General features: G+C 41.1%; 1 protein-coding gene across 5 annotated transcripts in view; it reads right to left on the reverse strand.

Annotated features, from left to right (window-relative positions):
* Window positions 1–26,598, reverse strand: part of SGMS1 (sphingomyelin synthase 1) — a 182,510-nt gene that overhangs the window by 58,955 nt on the left and 96,957 nt on the right. For 2 of the 5 annotated variants that reach the window (XM_090057809.1, XM_090057810.1), the window contains one exon: window positions 25,672–25,727. The exons of 2 other annotated variants lie outside the window; for them this stretch is intronic. The gene's annotated coding sequence lies outside the window, so the exon portion shown is untranslated. Of the gene's footprint in view, window positions 1–5,299; window positions 5,426–25,671; window positions 25,728–26,598 lie in introns of those variants that run through there. One more of the 5 variants, XM_090057813.1, reaches the window with a different exon arrangement.

The raw sequence follows: 26,598 nt of genomic DNA on the forward strand, positions 1-26,598 counted from the left end.
CCCCTAATGTATAAATGTATATGTGTGTGTACACACACACACACACACACACACACACACACACACACACACAGTATATTAATTTTTTTTTATATCTATATCTAGAGAGAGAATACAGGGTGGTGTACAAATGTGTGTGTCGAGAGAGAGAACGAGAATACTGTGTATGTGTGTATATATGCACACATACTATATAGTGCAAGAGAGCAGTATTTTATTGCATTATATGTGTACACACACACCCTAAGGGGGTCATGGTGGAGGCTGTTGACAGGGCTGGGCGGCAGGGAAGGAAGGGAGGGAACTGGGGAGGGGCAGGAGTCACTGTGGTGGTGGCTCCCAACTGCCTGGCCCCGACAACAGCTGGCATGGAGAAGGAGGTGGCGGGGAGGGGAGGAGGCAGGGGGAAGCCCCACTGCAAGGCAGAGGCAGGCAGTGGGAGTGAGCCTCTGCACCAGAGGCTGGAGGCGGGGGTGGAGGGACTGTTTACATGGCCAGCCCCAAAGAGTGAGCAGGGGGGCCATGTGAACACTCCCTGAAATGCATCATTCTTGACGGGCAATTAGCTACTCTATAAATAACGGACATAGACTGGAAGGAAATTTGGAGAATTCAGCAAATTCAATAAGACCTGTTGCCAATCTGCATGCTACCCTCTTTCTATAAGTTACCCCAGCTGGTATAGGTGAAAAATCTATGTTGTGCTGTTGCAGGTAGCCAGATAAATTTTGGGATAAACGTTTGTTTTTATGTAAGGTACAAGCAAATAAAAGGTTGGGCTGTAGACCTGTTTCTGCCTCTTATCAGTAGCCTACCCAAAAGGTTACTTGTAATCTGGGCAATATTTCCTGATTCTAGAGGTAGGTAGGTTCTATTCAGCCTCTGGCACATATCAAAGTGATTTCAAAGCCACTGTTAACTAATGATGACTGGAAGATCTCCCCAGTGGCTCTTTTACCATATTAGCAAAACACAGCATACCCTGCCTTCCATACCTCATATGCCCACTATGCTGGTGGACCATGAACTGAAGATATAAACCAGCTTTACAGGGAAGAATCTTGAAGTGGTTTAGCTAATCCCTACATTAAGTCCCTCCAGGGTGTTTGTGAAGATCATTTTCCCAGGGTGATCATGATCCCAGCAGACCTGTAAAAGTAGTAAGTAATCTAGGATTTTCTTTTTACTCATTATGGGAACTGGCAAATCAAACTAAGTTGCATCTCCTGTATGCTTTAGGTGCCCTCATTTCCAAAGTGCGTCTAAATTAACTAGAGGTTCAAATGAGAAACTGGAAAGATCCATTCTATATAGCTGGAGCTTGTAAACCCTACATGTTAGATTAACCATCATCCTGTATATCCCAGCAAGACAAAAGTAACACAATATCTGTGTTGTGGCAGACCAAGCCAGGACGAGAATGACTATTTATTCCTAGAACACTCTATTTTACTGACACCTTCTAACTTCAAGGGTTAAAAACTGGCTCACCTCCCTACATTCTGACATCAAAATCATAGTTGCTATTTTAAACCCAACAAAGATGCCTCATCTAACTTGGCATCTTATCTGAGCAGCATTTATGACAACAACAAATCTTGCATAACTCGTTCAGCATTGTACAAAAGTAGTGGGGGAAACAACTATTCACATAAGGAAAATGCACTTAAAGTACTGCAAAGTACAAAGTTTGTAGCACTACAAAAACAAGTTCACTCTGGCACGTGTACTTTTGCACAGCCCCCTAGCCAGGGCATTACAAAGGTGCCACAAATGCACGTCCTCCAGGCAGGAGATGAAAGGGGGTTACAGGCACTCCCCCTCTCCAAGAGGAAAAGGGTGATCAGGCAGTCTCTAGCCTGGGCCTTTCCTAGGCACTAGGGATCTTAAAGGTCCTGGCTCATAGACAGTCCTGTCACCCGTGCTGCTGCAAGTCACCTTGCAGGCCTCTGCCATCAGTCCCTACATGACTTCCTGACAGCTCCACGTTAGGAAGGCTATTAGGGAGCCAGCCAGCCATCCCTTCCTCCCTCCTGGAAGCAAGGAAAGAGACAGAACACTGTAAGACTCTGGAGATAAGAGAGACCTATCCAGACATTAAATTTCTCATGGAACAGCTCTGAGCCACAAAGAAGTTGCTGTTTCATCACATATCCAAGACTGCAGTAAACAGCGTGACCATGTGACCATTCATGTTTCATCACATGAAACACAAATATAAAGTGCAACAAGGGTAAAATGTTCTAGAATACTATCAGCACCCAAACATAAATGTATTTAAAGAGCAGTGTCAAGACTCATATGGAAATATAAGGACTGTGCTTCCACCTCAACCATCATTTCTAAGAATTGCCTAGAAACAAGACCCAAGAGTTTCACTTCCCACTATCCGTGCCTTCAGTTTTAGGTATCACAGTAAATCTGACTGAGTTTGCTTACTAGCGACCTTTGTAAATTGACTAAAGAATGGAGAGAATTTATTGGCACAAAAAAATATAATAATAAATAATAATAGTAAAAATCACCAAGCACAAATCATCAGAAAGACCTGCACAAAATAAAAGCATGCAGGTTCAAGTTCTGTCCAGTAGTTAAAAAAAAACAAACAAAAAAACAAAACCAAAAAACCCAACAAATAACTTGAAGTCATTTGGTTTCATTAAAGGAAAATGATCATACAAATCCGGTATAAACTAGCATACCTATATATTTTGTGTATACAGATAGAAAGAGCCCAATCTAATGCCACAGAAGCATTATGTAGTATTGTCAATATGTTTGTAAGTTAATCAAACTGCTACTCTGCAAAAGCCTTCCTGCTCGCTGTTTAACTGTTGCAAAGGTAATGATCCGAATGTGAAGAAAAGAAACAAAGTGCCAATCAGCCCTGGCAATGACAGAACACTTACATGGATGCGCCTTTTTTTTACTCAGGCCTGAGAAACTAAGGACATAGCTACTGGAATGAGATACAAGACAAAACAACCTGAAAAGCAGGTGTGGGAGAGGAGAGTATTACTAGAAGACTGAGGTCTTGTCTCATTTCCACTTCTGACAAGTCTTTAAAAAAGGTGGTAGAAATAGTAGCAGCCACAAAAAGAACAGAGTACACAATAGGATGAAGAGGAAGAAATAGGTCTAATTCTAATGCCCACTAACCTGAGAAGATAGAGTTACAAATATCAGGGACCTAAGTAGCCAAAACTGTTATGAAAGATTCAGCATCAGAGCAAGATACCAGAACAGGAATTTATTTATCAGAATTCTGTTTAGCCTACCTCTTCATGGCCAAGATGGGGAGCTTAGACCATGCACTGTATGCTACTTGATTTCAATCAGTCTTGCCCTTTTCCTGTCTACCCCTCACCTCACTCTAATACCTAATCCATGCCTATGAATCAGAGGTAACATTTTAAAGCTTCAATTACTGACATCCATTAACATTGTAGTTCTCTCTCTCATGTACTCTTTATGCTCCACAAGCTACTGTTTTAAATAAGACCCAGAATAAGGGCAGAAAATTTAACCAACTAAAAAGCAGGGTCACTCTGCAAGAAAAAATTTGCAGAGCTGGTGCTTGTCCTCCTAAGGAAAAAGGCTCAGTACTCAAGCAAGTAGAACCATTTTTTGTTACGTTTTAAATAAGAAATTAATTTTAAAAATGAAAAATTCAGTTTGTTGTTTTTTATTGTACATTAAAATATACCACTTAGGGGAAAAAAAAAAACATTTTTTGTGCAAATTTCCCATCTTCTAAAAAAAAAAAAACAAAAAAAAAACCAACCAAGCAAAATATGAATTCAGGATCTCTAATAATGGTTGCTGACAGTGTCTTTTAAATTGAATTTGCCCTCTATCTGGTTAAAACTATATCCATTCCATTTTTCAAACAAAATATAATTTACTTGCACCTGGTATTTTAAAGTTCTTTAACCAAAACTATAAGCCTCCTAAAAATCCTGTTAAGTATTAGGGATAAATTTAAAAGAATGGGAAAAAAATTAAAGGTAGGAAAACTTAAAAATAGTAAAGAATGAGCCAAATATTTAATATTTACTTAAAACAAAGCCTAAGGATAGGGTTATATTACTTCCTTGACACTTATTCAGCTCAGCAACAGTATTTATTTCCAGGGCTCCAATGAAGAATAAATAGCTCTATGAAGCATCATTCATGTTTTCTATAAAATCTGTGTTACCTACCTAATTCTAGGATTCAGGTTTGAAAACTTTGACCTAATACGGGTCAATGGAAGGTTGCCTGGTCAAATGGTGCTGTTTCCAGCTACTAAAATTATATAAAAATAAGCTAAAGTACTTTCCTGCTATACTTTTCCATATAAACAATTTCTGCAATTGCCAAAGGGATATTATGCAACTATTAATGGGGAGGGTAGAAGTCCATGCAACTGTGTTATAAAAAGAGAAGGAGTTCCTTAACACTGTTAAGATGAGGTCCACCCTATGACAATGTTTGAGAAACACATTACAAAAAGATCCTTAACAAATTTTTATTTTTAATTGAGGGAAAACAAACAAATCACAAAACCTTCACTGTCTTTCCTGAATATGTTCAGCTGGGTTATAAATCAATTCACTAAGAAATTTAGTACCCACCTAAAAAATAAATAAAACATCCTTTGCTTTCAGACTTTCCTACCTCAGGAAGCACTACGAAAAGGCCCATAACATTTCCAGCTGCCCATACATGACCAATAAAACATAATAAAAAGTGATCACTCATGCAACAAGCAAGCAAGCATTCTTAAAATTTGAAGTTTTAGAAATACTATATGCCCTATCTTCACTTTACAGCAGAAATTCAGGTCTTCTGCTGGGCTTTAGGCATATCCTATTTACAATAAGATCATTCAGAACAAATTACTCTGGTAAATGAGATAGCATAATATGTGAAAAAATGTTTATTTTGTTGGCTTTGTTAGTGAACTGGGTGTTTCTCATTTCTCTTCCTTAACAGAAAACTGGTTTGGTGCTTAGAGAAGAACATTTTATTACCCCTTTACAACTTCAGCAAAACAGGCTTCTAAAAAAACCAAACTTCAGAACTTTGCCTCAATGGTTCTCAGTGCTTTTTACAAACTAAGCGTCTCCCCTCCAAGCTACAAGGTTCATTTTGCACTTCCTCTGTATCGTACACTCAACCAAGTTTTCAAACTATACATTTCCTCCTTAAACTCAGAGAAAAACAAACCAAAAGCCCTCCCGAAAAGCAACTAAAAACAACAGAAACCAGCTTCACTTTATATGCGTAGATACGTTTAAAACGATCATATTCTCACCAAACACACTGCTTCTCCTGCAGCTGTATTTTCTGAGCATTCCGTGTACAACTACGTCAGCGGCACTTAAGAAAAAAGGAGGAGGAAAGACGTACTGGGAAATCCAGTTCGGCTGGAGAAAGAAAGCCTGCGACTTAAGTGGGTGGAACTAACTCCAATATAGGAAGCTTAAACCTATCCCTGCTCAGCTTAGCTAGAACTGATCCACTTCTCTACAATTTACAGAGCCTGGGGAATAGAGATGTGTTAGTCAAATGCAGCTTTCATGGTATGCAAGGTGTGGTACCGCTTAGTTAGTTTAAAAAAGAATGAGTCATCCAAGTCTGTTTAACAGCCAAAGATTTTCAGTACCTTCAAAATGAAACATTCTTTCTAGGATTTCTTCCCCACACAGGGGGCACAGTCTGTTGTTTTAAACTACATATGAATTTTACTACAGCTTCAGGTAGTTTACATTTGACTTTAAAATTTATTTCCAACTATTCATAGTAAACCAATCACTAAGCATGTATTTTTATAAAATAGTTTACAGGCTTTAGTATGGTAATATCAAATCTTCCAATTTGTAGTAACACCTTAAATTATAACATCCAAAGCTAAATGTTCAGCCCAACAGTAACAAATAAAATAAAGCAGGACCAAAAGATTAAGTTACAAAGCACAGAACCAGTACAGAAGAATCATTTATTCTCCAATGCATAAGTGACAGAGCTCTGTATTTGCAATGCAGGAATTTTTCAGTATTTCACTATTTAAGAATGAATTAAGACAGTGCATCTGAAGTTAGGCCATCGTGCTGCAACCAAAAACTAAAGTTTTTTTGTTTTTTGTTTTTTTTGGTTTCTTTACATTTCAGTTATGTGAACACAGGAATAAATTACTAGTATCAGCAGCAAGTTTCCAAGGCAGACATCACTGCTAATCCTTGAAGCAGTATTTCTTAATTTTTCCCCAAAAGACACCCCAAATTGGTTTGAGGGAGCAGGGATAGGAAAAAAGAATCTGGCTGGGGGAAAGGGTGAACACATACCCTCTCTCTGGTACATGCACCCCCAGACTTTTAGGAGTGAGAAAAGATTAATAAAAAAGGAAAAAGAGTCACAATGTATCAAGATTTCATTCAACCATTCCACCCTTGGCCAATACAGGGGACTAATGTCTGTTATATGCAAAGAAAAACAAGAGGGTAGGGGATTTTTCCTTACAGACCATAAATAGAACTGTTACAGCAACTGTTCCAATGGCCATCAGCAGTAAGCCATTTGATTACTGAGAGGTTGCTCAGTTTTGTTTTTTGGCTAATGAGTAGCAGCAGTAACTTGGCAATTATGAGTCCAGATTTTTTAAAATGCAAGTTAACCCAGTGCTAATTTGATTTAGCAAAATTCCTCCTTAAGAAAGTTATTCCTGCTGGGCTCATCACCCATACATACCTGTAAACAGCACAGTGTAGAGAAAAGCAAAGTTGCAGATAAAGCCCTGATTTGGATATACACTGGGGAACAGCAGTTTGTATGAGATGTTTCTCAGTCTCTCTCCTTCCCACGTTTTTACTGTCAGCAGAAGCCTGCATAATAACCCACTGGTTGAGTAAACTACTTGGGTGTGTCCAAAAAGAACAGAAGTCAAGGAACTTCCACATGAAACACATGCCCATTCTCACAGGACTGAAGTCCATGTGAAAAGTAGGGGTTAATGCTGCTACAAGCAAACCTGTATTACTATTTGCATTATAAAACTAAACGTACACGGACTACATACTTCATCCTAAAAATCATTAGGAACCAGACTCAGAATCATCAGTTTGAGAGAAGGACTAGGTATAGATATTCAACAGGCTGAAGCGCAATCAATCTAAGTTATGCGGTTTTCTGTAAATGATGCAGTTTAAATTGGTAGTGAACAGAAAACACATTTGCCCTTTAGTGGTGGAGAGGCAAATCTTAGACCAAACTCTGCAGTTTTTAAACCAGTCTGTGCACACCAAACTTCTGCTCTGTTCTGCTATAAACCAGTTTTCTGTGCCCAACTTCTGTTCCGTTACAGGTATAGGCCAGTTTCAGATAACCTATATCAGTAAAAAGTGTAATGCCTGTACCTGACTAAGGGGTACAGCTCACAAACAGCACAGATAAACCTTGTCTGCGGATGAATCCGTACACACACCCACCCACCTCTTTGTATCTTTCAAAAAATATTAGCCTCTCCACTCTCATGGGGCCTCATTCCCGATAAAACGAAGCTATCACGTGTTAAAAGCCAGAGTGCTTTTATAAGAGTTATCTTCTATACATTTATATGGTACATGCATAGAATTAATGTATATGTAAAGAATTAATTAACTATAATACGATTACTGAATACTCCAAGTAATTCAAATACAAATCACAGATTATAAAAAGATTTAGAAATATATTAACATCCTAAAACATCATCATACAATATCTAAAATTAATCCTGAGCAAGTATGAATGAGACCTCTGAGCAGCTGAACATTTTTTTTGATGAAAAAGTTCTGCCAAAAGCTTGTGCAAAGCGTACTGGGCCCAATATTGAGTGGATTATAAATATCCACTTGAAGAAAGAGAGCAAGGAGAAATTCAAATTAGGGAACTAAATTTGTGCCTCTCTTGCTACTTAACAACGTAATCAAAAGCAACTGCAGGAGGTTGATTTTTATCTTTTTTTTTTTTCCTGCTTGCCTTCTTTTCTTAAAATTGTCAAGAATGCCACACCTGGTTTTCTCTGGTTTTGATGAATGTTTCTCAAATTTGAGAGGTGGTTCTTCTCCCTTTGCTCCCAAACATTTTCAGGCCATTGAGTAAAGTATTAATAACAATAATTTTACACAATACAAACAAACCCATTCTTCCAGTCACTCCCCAAGAAACAGGAGAGACCACATGGGCCAGACTGTATTCCACCCATTTATTAAGTGTCTAAGTGAATGTGTGTCAAAGCACAATTGTATGCCATCTACTTTCAAGTCATGAAAACCCATGAATACATCTAATTTTTGTAACACATCCTCCTCACCTTAACCTTAAGGCCAAGTCATACAAAAGCAGCAAGGAGGGGGATGGGGAACATGCCGTTAAAAAAAAACTCATTAGCCAACAACAACACTTGTTTATTTATAAATAACATATGTTATAAACAACATATGTGCCCAAATGTTATTTTACAGAGAAAATAACATTTGGGCACATAAGCAGATTTAGGTCCCTAATAGGTGGAATAGAAAAGTAAAATAGAAGTAAACTAGCAAAACAGAAGTAAATCAGCATAAAACTATATGGAATGATTTACAGAAACAGTTTCAATGGCCCTCAGTTAACCACTCTAGTACAAGGGTTGGTCCATTGGGGGGGGGGGGGAGGGGGGAAAGAGGGCCTTAACTTCTAGTAGAAATAACTTAAACTACGCATCTAGAGCAGGAGCCCGCAACAGGACTCTGGGGATCCCCCTATGCTACTTGGACTGGAGCATGCTGCTGATTTTCTGAGCTGCCATGGGCCATATCCAGCCCTCAAGCCATAGGTTGCTAACTCCTGCTCTAGAGTATTAGGCAACTACCCTCAAACCTATCTAATCCCTTACACTTTTTTTTGCCCATAGTGGAATGGTTGAATGATAATAGAGATGTTCTAATAGAGATGACAGAGGACAGGCAAAACAAAGTCCTATGGGTCAGATTACAAGGGGGTAGGCAGTGAAAGCAACTTGGTAGTGGGGATCTACTACAGACCCCCACACCAGGGAGAAGAGTTAGATCTAGAACTCTCAAAACAGCTCTCAAAGGCAGCATGCTTCAAAGACCTAGTTGTCATGGATGACCTAAATTATCCAGATATCTGCTGGGAGGAACAGTCAGCCAGGTCTGCCCATTCACATAGGTTCTTAACCCGTATACAGAACCTGCATCTGACACAGGAGGTATGCAGTCCCACTAGGGGAGATGCCTTACGTGACTTGGTGCCAGCCTCAGGGAAGGACTTGGTGGGGGAGCTACAGGTGCAAGGTAACCTGGGGGATAGTGACCACCAGTGGACAGGATTCACTATCCCACATAAGGTGGGAAAGATAAATAGTAGGGCAGTAGTGCTAGACTTCCGGAAGGCCAACTTCAACAAGCTCAGGAGATTGGGTAGGGTGGGAGTGAGGGGGTATTTGCATCTGTGAGATGGTGGTCCAAGAAGGGTGGGAGTTCCTCAAGGGACTGATCCTATAGGCACGGAGGGGCACCATCCCAGTACATGCAAAGGGAGACAAAACTGTCAAAAAACCTTCTTGGCTGAGCAGGGAAATCCAGGACAGCCTTCAGAGGAAAAAAAAAAAAGAGGCCTACAGGCTGTGGAAGCAGGGGGCAGCCACCAGGGAGAAGTATACCTGCTTGGCTCACACTTGCAGGGAAGCAGTGAGGAAGTCCAAAGTAGATACAGAACTCAAGCTGGCAACAAAGATTACAGATAACAAGAAGTTCTTCTTTAAGTATACAGGGAGCAGGAAGAAGGCGCAGGGTAACATAGGACTGTTACAGAATGGATTAGGGCAACTTGTAACTGATAGAACAGAAAAAGCGGAGCTCTAAAACAATTTCTTTGCTTCTGTTTTGCTGGACGTGGATACAAATGCACCTCCCAATGAGGCTTCAGTCTGGAGTGAGAGTAATACCAATCCACCAACAGTTAGCACTGACCTAGTGAAGGGGCACTTGGAAGGGTTGGATGTATTTAAGTCAGCAGGCCCTGACAATCTTCACCAAGACTACTAAAGAAATTGGCTGATGACAGCAGAACTGGCACAGCTGTCTGAGCGCTCGTGACACTTCAGACAGGTCCCAGAGGCCTGGAAAAGGGCCAACATGGTCCCTATCTTCACAAAGGGGAAGGAGGAGGACCCGGGTAATTATAGGCCAGTTTGCCTCACCTCTATTCTCAGCAAAACCTTAGAAAAAATCATAAAGGATGACATTTGCAGGGGGCAAGCGGGTAACACAATGGTAAGGGGCACCCAGCATGGGTTTATAGCATGTAGATCCTGCCTGACTAACCTGGTCTCTTTTTATGACCAGGTCACAAAGTGCTTAGAGGCAGAGGAGAAAGTAGATATTATTTACCTGGATTTTAAAAAGGCTTTTGACACAGGGTTGCACCTAATTCTCATGAGCAAACTGAGTAGCTGTAATGTGGATTTCTTTTACAGTAAGGTATGTGAAAAACTGGTTTATGGGATGCACCCAGAGAGTGGTGGCGGATGGGTCGGTTTCTCCCCAGAGGGATGTGGGCAGGCAGGGCCCCCAAGGCTATGTCCTCGAACCAGTACGGTTTAACATCTTCTTCAGCGATTTGGATGGAAGTGTTGAAAGCACCTTGTCCAAATTCGCAGATGACACTAAACTATGGGGCATAGTAGACACACCGGAGGGCAGGAAGCGAATTCAGGCAGCTTTGGACAGACTGGGGAAGTAGGCAGATCAGAATAGGATGCAATTTAACATGGATAAATGCAAGGTGCTGCACCTGGGGAGAAAGAATCTCCAATACACCAACAGACTGGGGGGTAGCATTCTGAGTACCACAACAGTGGAAAGAGATCTCAAAGTCCTGGTTGACACAAAAATGAACGTGAGTCACCAGTGTGATGAGGTAATAAGCAAGGCTAACCGCACACTTTCTTGCATCAGCAGGAGTATTATAAGCAGGTCTAGGGAAGTGACAATTCCCCTCTATGTGGCATTGGTGAGGCCGCAGATGAAGTACTGTGTCCAGTTTTGGGCGCTGCACTTCAAGAGGGATGTGAATAACCCTGAGAGGGTTCAGAGGAGGGTTACTCAAAGCTGAGGGCCTGCAGGTAAGACCCTATGAAGACAAATGAGGGATCTGAATCTCTTCAGCCTCCACAAGAGAAAGCTGAGAGCCGATCTTGTGGCTGCCTACAAACTCAGAGGAGCCAGCTGGGAATAGGGGGCACTCTCTTTACCAGGGTGCCCCTTGGAGCTACCAGAAAGAATGGCCACGAACTGAAGGAGAACAGATTTAGATTGGACATAAGGAAGAAATTATTTACAGTGAGGGTTGCCAAAATATGGAATGGGCTTCCAAGGGAGGTGGTGCTTTCCCCTGCTCTGGAGGTATTCAAGGGGAGATCAGATGGGCATCTGGCTGGGGTTACCTAACCCCAGTGCCCTTTTCTGCCTGGAGAGGGAGGTCAGACCCGATAATCTACCAAGTCCCTTCCGACTCTAGAAATCTATGAATCTATTCCTCCATGTCTCCTTACACTAAATCTTGATGAAGTTTGACTCCTTCCCTTTCCTTTTATTAATCTTTCCTTCTCACTTCCTTCCTTGCAGGTCACCTTTAGTAAACTTGTTACACTTTTTAAAAGAATGCCTCTTGGGATACAGACAATTTCCACCCTACTGAATCATTTTATTTTATTTACAAAAGAAAACTGTGCTACATAAACTACCAGGCTTGAGAGTCAAGTCTGATCCAGTGACTTAATTTTGGCTAGGGACAGAAATTACACATAAGCCAGTATAACTGATCAAAAACTGTTTTAAATCTGTAACACAACGGAAGTTCAGCACAGATAAATTACTTTCAAAATGTCCAAAACCAGTTTAAGATAAACCTGGATGGATGTAGTATCAGATTTAAGTGATTTACGCGAAATCAATTTATTGAACTTCTGTCCCAGATCTCCTCCAGATTTAAGTTAACTCACAGTCCCCCCAGCATCTCAGGATGCTTTTCACCTCCCCCCCAGTCTCCCCTACTCCCCTGTTGCAGGGTGGGTGGGCCCATCTAAGCAGGGAGGCATGCTTTATTGCCCCCTGGGTTCAGGCCTGAGCCACTGCAGGCATGTAGCTGCATTTCTGGAATCAAAAGTTACTGGCAATGCATAGGGGGTGCACACAGGTGCATATGCACCCCCTGGAGATTGGGTGTGCCCCCCCACCCAAGATTGGCCGCTGGTACCAGCAACATCTACAGCCAGTTGCCAAATCGCTGCTCGGTGCTCGCCACTTTCTACCCCACCACCGACGCCACTGCAGCCATCTGCAGGCAGTCTTTGCTCGGCCTGGCCTTGCCACTGCCGTCACCGCAGCTGCCTGAGGGTGGTCTCTGTGCTCCACTGCCATGCCCCCGCCACCGACACTGCCTCTGTCACTGTCTGTGGGAGGTCCCTGAGCCCCCCGCAGCCTCAGGAGGCACAAGGCGCTCATGTCAAAAGTAAATGTCTGTTCACTTGCTTATCACTTCAAACTACTTAGCCCAGACTAACCTGCAAAAGATTGAATCAATTCAGCCTCAGGCTTTTTGGCTGTCTATATTTAGCCTTTAAGTCTGGGTCCAGAAAGGCTGGCGAATGGTGGCCTCCAAGCTGCATCCATGTTTCTTGTATTAATCAAGTGACAATATTTATCAATTATTTGCCCATGAAATACCAAAATAGCCTGACTTGCTGAAAGTCATCTCAACTTTTAACAGAGTAAGTTTATATTTTAAACCAGGGATGAGCAATTATTTCAGTTCAAGGGCTGCTTAACAGCTGTCAAGGGCCGTGAGCCCTGCCCTTTGACAGGTGCCCTGCCCCATGATCACCATCTTGGGACCAGAAGCCTGGCCCTTAACACCTGACCTTTGCCACCAGAAGTCCCTCCCCTTGCCCCTGAAGTATGCCTTGGTGAGATTTGGGGGGGGGGGGGGGGGTGCAAACTTGAAAGCAGGAAAAAAAACCAAATCATGCCAAAGAAACCCCATATATATACACACATACATATCTCAAACATCTGCTATAACTTAAATTATTTTTAAAAGATATTTTTGTCCTGGCTTATGTGCATTTGCCTAGTATATCTAGAGGCAATTGCATCATAGCTCAAAATAAGTCTTATAAGACTCATACATTATATATGGTGGAGTCAGGGGGGTGCATGTGTGTGGTGTGAGGGGGTAGGTCATTGAGGTGTGTGGGCAAGTGTGGGGGTATGGTGGGGTGGTGGGAGTGTGGGGGGGCTGTGGTATGTTTGGGGGTATGGTAGGAGTGGGGTATGTGGGAGGGTATGGGTGTGGGAGTGTGTGAGGGCTGTGGGATTATGATGGTGGGGTGAGTGTGTGGGGTAGGTCCTTGGAGTCCCTGGAGTATGCGAGTCCCTGAAGTGGCATGTGCTGGCAGAAGGCGGGGCCAACCCTGCCTGGCCCCATAGCACATAGCTCCCCACACTCCCAACCCAGTCCAGCCACAGCTGGCAGCAGTGTTTGGAGCCAGCCCTATGCGACATAATAAGGCCAATAGTGCTCCCACCTGAGCCCCCAGCTACATACAGGTGGCAGGGTGGAAGACTAGCTCCACCAGGCACCATACTGCACAATTCCCACCCCAGTCCCCAGCTGCAAGTGGCAGCAGTGTGCGGGGCCAACCCCACCCAGCTCAACTGTGCTCCTGCCTGAGTCCCCAGCAGCAGATGCTGGTAGGTGCAGTGTTCATCTTCCATGCTCCCACCCGAGGCCCCAGCCACATGTGTTAGCAGCTTGCAGAGACAGCCCAGCTCCATAGCGCACCCCGCACTCCCACCCCACTACCCCCAGCAGGAGTCCCTGGCCCCGGCCCAGTGGGGCCCTCACCTGCATTTTCAGGCTTACTGGCAGAGAGGCTGGAAACAGCTATGAGGAGGCCAGGCAGAGGCTTCTTATCTCTAGTGCCTCCTAGCTCAGGCTGGCACAGGTCAAGAAGCCAGGCTGGGATGGTGGGGGTGGCTGCTTAGCACCTGAAGTTGCACTTCCTGCATGGAGGCACTGGCTTGCAGAAGGGCAGCGAGGGCCAGGGCTTACAGAGGGAATCAGCAGTCTGGATGGCATTGCCTGGCCAGCAGGCTGTATTTTGTCTGCCCCTGCTTTAAACCCATACAGACAGAACAAAACATGTCCAGTCATTTTTTAAGCAGTATTTTCTATATGGAGCACCTCCCACCATGTCTTGGTGAATTGACCAGGCTACCATTTGATTTCCAAGCTGTTGAAATGTTTTTGGGTTTGATTTTTTTTTTTTTGCCTCAGCAGATGGAATTACCTCAAGCAAACAAGTTTGCATGGTGGACCGCTTTAACTTTCACTGTGATCCACTATAGCCTCGAACTGAGGTCCTTAGAGCATGCTCTAAGACGGTCCTGCTTTCTCAGAAGTGAGGGCTTGACTGGAGTTACATGGTAGATAAAGTGTAGTTTGGGATGAAAGATGGTCATTTTTAAGATTGCCCTTTTAACTTGTTTAACGACTATATATACACGGTAGGATAGAAAATACTATCAATAAGATAACTGTGTTGCATGCTCACTTGAAGAATCCTATTTGCCACTATTCTTGAAAAAGGAGATCCAGAGACCACAGCAGAAGTTACAAGTCTGAAAATAATTTAACACGACAAGAGCTGAAAAAGACAGGAAAAGGGGACATGACAGACACAGATAATAATAATGAAAAGTAAAGAAAGATAGATTGGGAACTCCTATTTAATTTCTCACAACAAAGAGAACAAAGGAACTGAATGACAATGAAACTGCCAATGCAACTGAAAAGCAACAGTTTTTGAACTGCCAAACACCCTTCCCCCATTTTTTGCCATATCTTTTCAATTAACAAATAGCAGCCATTAATTGTGCATACAGTCCAACTGTGAGAAGGAATCAAGTGGGGTCCCCTAAGGATTGCTCATGGGTCAATATTGTTAAATGTCTTCATCAATGGTTCATTAACAGAATTATTCAATTTACAGATGATGGCATTCTGGAAGACAGGACTAAGACTAAAAAATTATCTTACTAAACTGGAGAAATCAGGTGAAATAAGGACAAGTGCAAAGTACTACACTTAGAGCAGAACAATCAAATGCACAAAATGAGGAATGATGGCTAGTCTTCTGCAGTACTTCAGAAAACTACCTGGAGGTTCTAGGCTATAGCTGAAAATGCATTAATATTTTAACTCTATTGCCAGAAAAAGCTAATAGCAACCTGGGGTGTATTAACAGAAGTATCATATGCAAGTCATGCAAAATGATCTTTCTACTTTATTCAGTGCTGGCAAGGCCTCACCTGTATTGCTTTTCCAATTTTGGGCATCATACTCCAAGAAATATGGACAAGTTGCAAAGGGTCCAGAGAATATTAACAAAAATTGCCAGAGGTGTTGGAAATATGATATGAGGAAAGGTTAGCAAAACTGGAATTATTCCAGTTTGGAGAAAAGAATATTAGAGAAAGGGAAACGTGGCAGTAGATTTAAACTGCAATACGACTGCTTTATATTGGATATCAAAAATACCTTTCTAGCTATGAGAATAGGTACTGGAACAGATTTCAACAGTCTCTGTCAGTATCTCCAACACTGGGAACTGTAAATGCAGGTTAGACGAACCTTTACTTAGGATTGTTTAAACATGGATGCTCTTGTTTGGGAAGAGGATTGAACCTCTTAAAGACCCCTCCAGAACTATTTTCCTATAATTTTATCATCTCAAACCCAAAGGAGTCTGAGATAATGTGGAGTTCTGATTAGCCATGATAGCCAATCAAATAAACAGCAATGGAAAGGCCTCAGATATAATAGTATTTAAAAGGGACGAGTCATTTTGATGGGTAATAGAAACATCTTCAATTACATTAAATTGGATAAATTCAACTGATATACACCTTCTTGTTTGACAGCATAAGCCAGCCACTGACATTAGACAGACTTTAGAAAAATTTTAACAATTCTATATTTGTTCATCATGAGCGTCTTTTTGGGGGACAGCTCTTTCTTGGAATCCTCTAATAGTGACCATTGATACAGGACAGTAGATTAGAGGGACCATTGTTTTGCTCCAGTATGACAATCCTTGCATTGAAACAGAAGGTAGAGTAGATTTGCACCTTGTAGACTAATTAAGTCAGACTAAATAAATCATTACATCTCTATGATCAGGGTATTTTAAAAGTACTTCACTGTAGTAAAGTGTGTGGCACTTTGTTTTTACCACTTTTCATCTGAAATAGTGTTTGACTGAGAACATTATTAGCTCCTGCCAAAGCTTCACTAGGCCTATCTTGTTGCATTCTTTGACATCCCATCTTGCAGTGTAATGTGTACATTTGGTATATAAAACAGGGGCAGCAGTAAGGGTTTTTGCAAAATCAGGAGAATGTTTAAAGACATTTTCCGGGTTGCTTTGTGCAGGTCTGCATTACTGCTTTATTTCCTGACACTAACTATTCCAGTGGTTAGGAATAATTAATCAAGGAAAAAAATCCCACAAAATAAAATTAACTTAATAAATGTATGTTGGTAAATAAGAAAAGTGCAACAAATGAATTAATTTAATCCCCTATAAACAGCACAACTTTGTAGGATGTTACTATATTGCGCATAAAGAATGATTACAGTCATTTTACCTACTCTTGAAGCATAAACGGAAATGTTGGAACAATTTGATCTTACATTCATGAACAAAATATATATTTGGGGGGGGGAATGTCTCCTTGCTTTGTCATAAATAAAAAATAAATAAAAGCTTACATTAAAAACTAGGGAGGAAGGGGTGGGAACACAATGGCTACCAGAAACAAGGTTACAAGAGAACACATGATATCCTTCTGTTATCAACTCAGTGATTAACCCTGTCTGTAGATGACATATCTTAACTTGAATTAAACCATATGTCTATTATTTATTAAACACATGCACACCACAACAAAACCAAAAAACCCCACTCTTTACAAAAACAGTAAGACTAGATTATTAATAAAAATGCAATAAAACATTCAGATTAAAAATAGTGATTCAGTTTAATTCTTGGGTTGCTTTGTTTAACTTGGGAGCACCATGGCCTATTTTGCAGAGATACTGAATATTTGTAGCTCCCATTAGCTCACTAATAGCTAGAGCACTCAGGACCTCTGAGGAAAAACAGTAATTAATTACGGTCTTTTATCCAAAGACACATAATATGAGAGAAGAAAAATAAAGCAAACTCCCCTATTCCATTATACTACGTTACAGAAACCTGTTATACACCCGCCTTTTGCTTCAATAATAGTTCAACAGTTAGGAAACAACTAATGTGCTCATCTAAAGCATAACAGTTACAGGATAAGAAAAAAAAGCCTTTCAAAAGATAACTTTTACACTAAAATAAACTTGATTAGGTTCAGATAAACAGTGGCACAAAAAGTTGGCTTAAAATTTCAACAGGATTTAATCTGTTAAAAATGGAACTGTTCTGACCATAGCAACAAAAAGGGAACACCCAAAGAACGCAAGTCTCATGCATGAGACTGCAATTGAAGTTTCAAAGTGGAATGCTGCATCATGGACTGTATGACTCACAAGGAGCAATGTGCAAAGGAAACAGTTTCTGTTCCTCTTCCTGTAAGATTACACTTCTTTTCAATTAATCCAAACAATTTTCAGCTTCAGGAAACACTGTTCCCCCACCATTCCCAAGTTAATTTTTAAACCCAACACACAGACTAATTTAAACATTTCCTTTATGTATGTGTATATTTGTATGCATATTTTAAGTCCTGAATCCGAAGCTTTCTGAAAATTCAGGTGAACTATAACATCTTCTTTCCCATCTTTTCCAGATATGAATCAAGAATGTAGCTTTGTGTATGTTATATACTATTTTATACTAAATTGTCTGCTTACATCTTTCCTTTGTATAAAGATCTAAACTAATACCTGAAATAACAGTTTTTTAGTACTTCAGATTTTAAACAGCTCCAGGATTTTTGATTCCCAGACTGCTGAGGCTGGGTGGGAAGGGCCATCAGGGGCAGGAGTTGGGCTCTACCAAGAAGATCCACCGTCACAGCCCCTGCTGCAGCCAGTGAGTGCAGGGCTTTTAAGTACCCAGAGGCTGGGGCGGGTTGGGGATGGGGTGGGCAGGGCACCCATGGGGGCTTCTCCCACAGCTCCCCCCACCAAGGGAGAGACAGGCACAGCTGGAGGAGCCACAGGAGAACCTGCAACCGCCCGGCTGTGCCTGCCTCTCCCCAGCCAATCCAAATCAGCACCAAATCTCCAGTTCTGATTTGGCCAAATCAAATGGTGACAGTGATTCAAATCACCAAATCGAATCACTGTCCTCCGAATCAACCGGATCTAAAGCTGAAGCAAATACTTCCCCATTCGCACAAGCCTAATAAATTTCTATTGAGGCATGCCAGGCGTGTGGGGGATTCATTGCAGTCCGAATAATGCGGCATGGATCCAAGATGAAAGAACATTTACAGTTATTCTTAGAGTATTATAAAAGACAAATAGGAAAGCATAGTTTTCAACTAGAATATTACACTTTGCTAATTTATCAAGATATATAGCGGGGCAGATAATTCAAATAGTTATTCAGTACTGGTATGCTAGTTTAGATGCATTTTGTCCAAGAATAATGAAAACATACTATAAAAAGTTGGCCACGTGAAATATTGTTTTTATTTGAGAAATTAGGAGAAAGTTCCTTAGCACAGGACTTTATGACCTGTCATGCAGTTTCATTCTAAAAATGAAGAGGATCTTCCCATCAAGAGAGATCATAAACGAGGTTTCACGTGCACCTTCATTTCTTTCCTAGGGGACAAAAGCTTCATTCTGTTGAGAGGATACCACAGTCCACAAGATCCAGGGGTTACAGTGTGAACCTCCCGTTAGAAATTCCACTACAAAGATCTACGTTCTATTTGCAGCCAAGAAAAGAACCATGACCATTTTCTATACCAGGTGATATAAAGAGGCACAAAGTACAGTAACCTGCATTTGATACTCTTGGTACCTTTTTTTCCCCCACAGATATGGCAGTTCTGTTATAGTTTGCCTTGGAGTCTCTATGCCTTAAAATTGTTTTTGTATGTTGTTAGATTGCAAGTTTTGCCTTTTTCAAAGTTTTGGTGAACAGTATTCATATTCACCTCTGTTGGAATTTAAAACTGAATATTTTTGGTCAGGTTTTTACCCAAAGCAAAAAGTAAGTACACTATTTTAAATAGGACAGCATGAATCATAAGCCACTATTCAGCATGCACAATGGTGGCAAAACACAGCTAACTATGACTGTACAGGAGAACTAATTCCTGTGGTTGAATTCTGTTGATAACTTGGGCTCCAGTCCTGCAAAGAACTACAGACTTAGCTTTAAGCAACAGATCAATGTCATTAAAAATTAATCATCTGCAAGACCGTACCCTCAAAACTTGACTTTAAAATATCAAGAAATAATAATGAATAATAATGAATCAGAGGCAACTCAGCACTCAGCACTTCCTATAGTCTGCATTTTTTTTTTTGCTGTGCAAGAACTTGAAGATTTTATGCTTTTTCTAACAAGGAAAAAAAATAATCCAAAAGTTTAACTTTTTTCCCCCCCAATCAACAATTAACTTCTATTAATATCTTTATTTTTGACTGGATGGCACATACACATTTTTGTTCTAATATGACACCAAGAACTACCACCAAGGCAGCTTTTTCCAACTGCAGGCCAGAATGACCCACCTTGGGTCGAAGCAGTGCTATGGAAAGAAATGTCTGCACCTGGCACTTCTCCCTTCAGTGACACAGGGAAAAACACCTGCAGCCGAAGGCCCCTGCCACTGAATGCCATAGAAGCCCCACATCCATGGGCCAGATCTAATGGTTTCGTGCATCAGATCTAGCCTGCAGGTTGTATCTTGCCAGCCTTCATGTTACTGAGTGCCTCTGAAGTGCTGAACATTTTTAATCCCATTTGACAGAAGAATTATCTGTCAGAACAGGGTGTGCTTGCCTCCTTCATACAAAACACAAGTTGCACCTTATATTTAGAAAAATAAAAAGCCAAAAAGTTCTGTCCTGGGTTAGCAGAGCAAAGAACATACCTATCCTTATGCACAATGCTGCAAACCAAAAATATTTAAGCATTTAAGAGGTTTGAAAACTCCCTATATATATTTTTAAACAATTTGACTGAATATTAAATAAGCAATTGAACATTTAATCCAAAAAGTCTCTTGCATTATCTTTACCTTTCCTTAATATTTATTTTCTCAATTTTTTTTCACACATATCTAGTTGTAGAACAGCATTCTCAAAGTAACAACAATGTTCTACTGACACTATTGTTCAATTTTCAAACACAAATCTTAGTTCCCCCCAGTGGAAACCAGCATTTTCTGCAATCAATTATAAATAATAAAAAAGTGGAGTGGGAGATTAAAGTTGGGTGGCTGACACCACATTTCATGTGATTTAAGCTGTCAAAAAGAAACAAATTTGGTGTCTACTCCTCTGGACTTCACTGAAGCTGCACGAGGTATAAATTTGCACTACATTATTGTAGAAAACTAAACAAGGTGACACATGGAAAAACAAAGTTAATACCTAGAAAGACTGTAGAGGTATCAAAGGATATTGGGGTTAGAAGGAACTTTAGATGGTCATCTAGTCCAACACCCCTGCTCAGGGCAGAATCATGCTAGACTAAACCATCCCAATCAAGTGCCTTTAACCCGTCTCATAAACAGGTTTGTCAGGATTCAATTTTTGCCAATAAACATCACTAACAAACCAACAAAAATCAAAAAGAGAGGGGAAAAACAGAAGGGAGTTGCAAGGTGGAGTATAGACGACTGGTCTCTTTAAAAATGAAAACAATGGTGACCCTAATGATTTGCCAAGTAAGCAACTAGCTGCTGATTCACAGCAGCCAGGAAGTTGGCTGCAGGGAGATAACAGGCTAGTTAAATGCCTACCCAAAGTCCAGAGGAGGAGGAATGGGGAAAGAGTACTCAGGCCAGGCTGGAACCCCGGGCTGGGGAAGAAGGTATAAGCAGCAGCGGTGGGGAGTTCCTGACACTCAGCTGCAGAAAACTGGGGAGAGACTAAAAAAGGTGAAGCAGCCTACTGGTAAGACTGGTACACTGAGAGAAAGACTCCAATTAGAAATGACACAAGTTTTGGTGTTTTCTTGGCCTTTTCATTGTTTTTTTTTTTTTTGTTCGTTTGTTTTTGCCATCCTAGGGGGCAAAAGATCTTTATGTTGGTAATGTAATTGAAACTGATACAGATCAAAACAAATGTTTAAAAATAAGCATTGATATTATCCATCAACATTATTAAAAAGATAAAAATCTAATTCTGCCAAGCCTACTCATAAATATCCAAGAATGGTGATTCCACAACTTCTCTGGGCAGCCTGTTCCTATGCTTAACTACTCTGATCAAACAGGCAGCAATACCAGATATCCCCACTCTAGCAATAAATGGCATTCAGATGCACATAACTCCTGCATAAACTTCAAGAAGCCCAACCCAGGGCAAAGACTGGCCCTTACAGTATGTGTTCAAAAGCCTTCAGTCAGAGAAAAGTACCAAATAAACAGAAAACACTCTCCTACTCTGTTAATGTTTTCTAAAATATTTTGAGTTGAACTAAACACTAAGAGATTTAATGGTACCTAATCTACCACACTCCACCATCCAAAAGACCTAAGTAATATATGAATAATACATGAATATATTTTCTGTTTTTAAAATAGTGCACAGTACTAACTTCAATATCCTAATATTGTATAGTAATCGCCATTTTACTCATGGGAAATACAAAACAAACTGTATGACAAACCTAAGCAAAGTCTGTTAGTGGCAAGTTGTAGGGCTGTACGAAGTTCAGGTGCTGATTCAATTCACAGGAGATTTGGCCTGATCTGGTGGCCAAATCTCTGAATCCGAATCAAATCAGGGAACCAATAAAAAGGTCTGAATCAATTTGGAAAAAAGACTCAGAGAGCTTCAATGATTCGGGCAGTCCCTGGTCGCTGCAGCTGGACTTGGAGCTGGTAAGTAGGGGGCAGGGGAGGGGAGGCTGGAGGAGAGGACTGTGGAGAGACCCCTGCCAGGCCCCATCCCCTGCCTGCTCCCTCATCCCCCTGCCCACTGTCCCCACTGTCCCAACTGTCAGCCCCCATGTCTGCCCCACCCAGTCCCAGCTCCCGGTGCTTTAAAAAGCAACACTCACTGGGTGCCGCCAAGCGGGGGGCAATCCCCACTGCCCCCCACCACATGGGGAGCTCTGCCATGAGCCCCCCCCAACCCTCGCCTGCTTCCCCAGCCCCCGATGGCTGCTCTACCCACTCCAGCTCTGGCCCTTTTAGAAAAAAAACCCCCCAAAAAAATCCAGGTCTCAGCGGCTCCTGCAGCGGCCTTGGGGCTTCTGGGGGCTTGTGCAGAGCCCCCCACAAAGCACGGGGCAGTGGGGATTGCCCTCCAGTGAGACTGGGTTTTTTTTCTTTTCCTTAAAGGGCTGGATCTGGAGTGGGCAGGGCAGCTATGGGGGGACTGGGCCAAGAGGGGGCTCGGGAAGAGCTATCCCATGCAGCATAACCAGGCAGCACCCGGTGAGTGCAGGCTTTTTTTTTCTTTTCTTTAAGTGCCAATAGCCCAGAAATGAGCAAAACTTAAGAGCTGGTATATTTGAGTCTAAAGAGCTTGAGAGCCACTGCTTTACTCATATGACACAAGTTACAGGCAGAGACAAAGCATTTTGTTTTGAGTAGACATTTAACTAAGTGTATGAAGAAAGTCAATGTTTCACATACTCAGCTTCTGCAATAAGTCTTAGCTCCAGTTACAATGGTAGAAAAAGCTGAACAAGTAAAGTTTTTCATATTTTGGTAAAAAGAAGGAACAACAGTTAATCAAATACTTTAACTGCGCATACTTTAACTCTATGTGATGAAATCAAAGTAATAAAATGCTACCACCAAGTTTACTTCTAGGTTCTCAAGAAATCCAGGCAGTCCAAAACTATATAACAACTAGGGGTGTGTGAAGTGGGCCCTATTCAATTCTGATTCGGATTCAGCCTGAATCAGGGACAGTGATACAATTTGTTGATTTGGATCACTGTCCCCAATTTCATTTGGCCGAATCTGAATTTGAAGATTTGATGCTGATTCAGAGAATCAGCGATTTGGACACAGACACACCTTTAAAAGTTTTTTCTACATACCTTGAGGTAGCAGGTATAGCTTGTGATTGCTGCAATGCTGGGACACATGAAGCATCCCACAGGAGTGCGGGGGAGCCCTCCACATGCTCGGTGGCAAACCTGGAAGTGGACCAGGAGTACTTCTGGTCCACTTCCAGCCCTACTAGGGAGCATGCTGGAGGCTTCCCTGGCTCAGCAACTGACTGCAGGGGGACCCTGGGTGTGGGCCCCCCCCCCCCTCCAGACCCAGGAGGCACCAGTCACTAAGCCAGGGAGGCACATAGGGAGAGGCCCCCCCGCACGCTCCCCAGCAGACCCAGAAGTGGGCCGGAAGTGCTTCTGGTCCACTACCAGGTCTGCTGCCAAGCATGTTGGGAAGCCCCCTGTGCTTCTGTGGGATACTCCATGTGCCCCAGGACTGCAGCACTCACGAGCCCCTGCTACCTAGAGGTATGTAGAAAAAACATTTAAAAGCTGTATCTATGTCCAAATCTCTGAAACTTTCTGAATCAGTTCAGAGAGTTTAAAGAGTCCTCTGATTTGATTTGGATTTAGAGAGTTGGCTACTGAATTGGGACGAATCTCCTCCAAATCAAATCAGAGGCCAAAGCCTTGCACAACCCTAATAACAACCACTATTTAAAGAAGCACGGTGCATTGGATTTTTTTTTAAAAAACTACAATCTTAGTCTTGGGTAACTTGCAGTGTGTAAAACCTCTGAAGTCTCCAACTAGAATGGTTATTACAAAATGCCATATTTTTCCACTATAAATCCAACTACAGGTTTGTTCCCTTTTAGTGGTGTCTGTCCACCAGTATGGATTAAACCCTATATGAATGCAACCCTCAATCCTTTTCTTAACTATTAAATATTACTACACATTCAGTCTACCCCAAAACCAACCATCAAACGTAACTGTCAAAACAGAGGCTTCTAAAAACGGGAATATCACCTAAGCATCCTGGCATCAAGATTCAACATCTTGAGTTTAACAAGTATTTAAACATGACATGTAGTCCCACTGATTTCAATATTTCACTGGCTAAACAAACCCTATCCAGCATATCTCTTGCCTTTAAAACACGTCGTCTTAGCTTTTTTATAAGTGAATTGGTAGCAAACTATTTTTTTACTAGTGATGTATTATTTACAAACAACATCCAAAAACGCATTATTTAAATATTAGTTAAAAATCAGTCCTCCCCCTTTTAATACAATCATAATATGGTTAAGTGAAAAAATTATGAGAAACAAGGTTCTCTCTACTTCTGCACTTAGGGAAGAGATTAACTGGTTGGGGGGGGGAAAACAGATTTCACATTCATATTTACATTTCAGTGGACAAGATGAGATAACAGCTTCTGACAGGCTAGTTGTTTGTTTTTAAAGTAATTTACTACCTTTCTAAGTATTCTCTTAAACAACATAATTCTAAGAGCCATTTTGACAGCCATGGCTAGTCCTTACAGTAATAAAAGCTCCCACTGAAGGTATGTACAGAAGTTGCTTTTTTTCACCATTTAAAGCACTTTATTGTCACAACAGAAGCGCATGGCTTTGCAGCTACTTAAAAATGGGTACAGCACCTTAATTTAACTGTTGTTAAATGAGGTATTAAATTTGAAACGTTCTGTTTTACAGCACTTTAGTAACCTACAGTGCTTTAAATAACTTCTGTACATTGGTCAAATTTTTGACCAGTGGAAAAGCCCCAGAAGGTTGCAGAGTGCTCCCAGCTCCTAGCCTGGGAAGTGCAGAGAGGCTTAGAACCCCTTCCCCTTCTCCCCCCTGCCCCCCAAGTACTGCAACTCTGCCATGTTTAAAATCACTGTAACTTTATAGTGCTATAAAAAGTGCCATAAAACGTGCACACAACCTTGAGAGTCACAAAAGCCTGAAGAGAATAAAGACCGAGCAGGGAAAATTCATGCCCTGGAACTTGAGCTGGTAAAGTGCTGAGGCTTTAGGAGAAGCTAAAAGTGTTTAACATTTTTAACACTGTGTGTACTCTCCTGTATGCAACAAGTACAGTATACATAACTGTACTATCCTTTCACATACAAATTTATATAAACCCCAATTACTAAAGTAATTACCAGCAACCCCCTAATGGATTCAATACACCATCATAAAATGTCTCAGTTATCAGGCCCAGAGCCTTCTGAGTAAGTGGTTTCTTGGGTCATCATTTTAAAAGTCATTTTTAATAGCCTAACCATGTATAATTTTAAAAGTTAATAAAAGTCTTTTTTATTAACCTGATTAAAGTATTTTAAGTTCTTTGAATATTTCAGTACCAATTTTTAAAAGAATATTCTTTGTTAGCACCACACTAAAAAAAAAAAGGTGGTAATTTACCTTTATGGTATCAACGTTCTTCCCAGAATATCTCGTATAAAACTTGTCAGACCGCTCTAAGAGAAAACACAGAACAAAGAACAATTTCACCCTTTTAAGTTCTCCTTTCAGTAATTCAGTTTATTCAGACAGATTTCTTCCAGAGCAACTACCACGAGAATGTCACAAAGGTTACACCAAGTAAATTAATGAAGAAATGTAGAATTTTTGCTGGCATATTTTCAGAGAGAAAGAAAGCACTTGTTAGAATGAGAAGATAGGGGAGAACGGGCACTTATCTTACACTGCTGCATTTTACTAGAGCCTCCTAAGTAAACTGGCTTAAGAAATTGAAGGCAAGCACGTACTACCTTGCATCCTTAAAATTACACAATGTGTTCAAATACCCTGAAAGCAAGTATATACTTATATTTTTTGCACAACAGTCAGAGTGAGTAGACTTGACTTTTTGAAATCCTTGTTTATTCCCGGTATTTTACTTCTCTAGTTTACAGAAAAAATCAAATAAGTAACTGTTGATAAAGTAATGTTCACTAAACAACTTTAACACGCAGGGCTTTAATATGCTGTCATGAGAATAGGCTAATCTGCCCGGTGAACACAGCATTTAAGAAACATCTAAGGTTTTCCAAAAAACAAAAATAAAAGTATAATTTCAGAGTAAATGTCATAGTCCTCACTGTACAAACTACCACTGCTTACAGATATGCAAGGATCATGCATATTACTTCAATGCATGATCCATCAAACACTGACATGAAAAGGTAAAACCACCTTACCTCATTCTCAGTTTTGTCATTCAGTTTATTAGTGCTTGATGACTCTACTCTGCCTAGCCAATATATGTCACACTAACGCCACGCTGTTAGACTGCTCTTTTGCCTTTAGCTTTCCAACTACAAATCATACCTTGCAGGTACAGAGGCC

The sequence above is a fragment of the Crocodylus siamensis genome, chromosome 7 (assembly GCF_052110815.1).
Source record: "Crocodylus siamensis isolate JL-2025a chromosome 7, ASM5211081v1, whole genome shotgun sequence".
NCBI lineage: Eukaryota > Metazoa > Chordata > Crocodylia > Crocodylidae > Crocodylus > Crocodylus siamensis.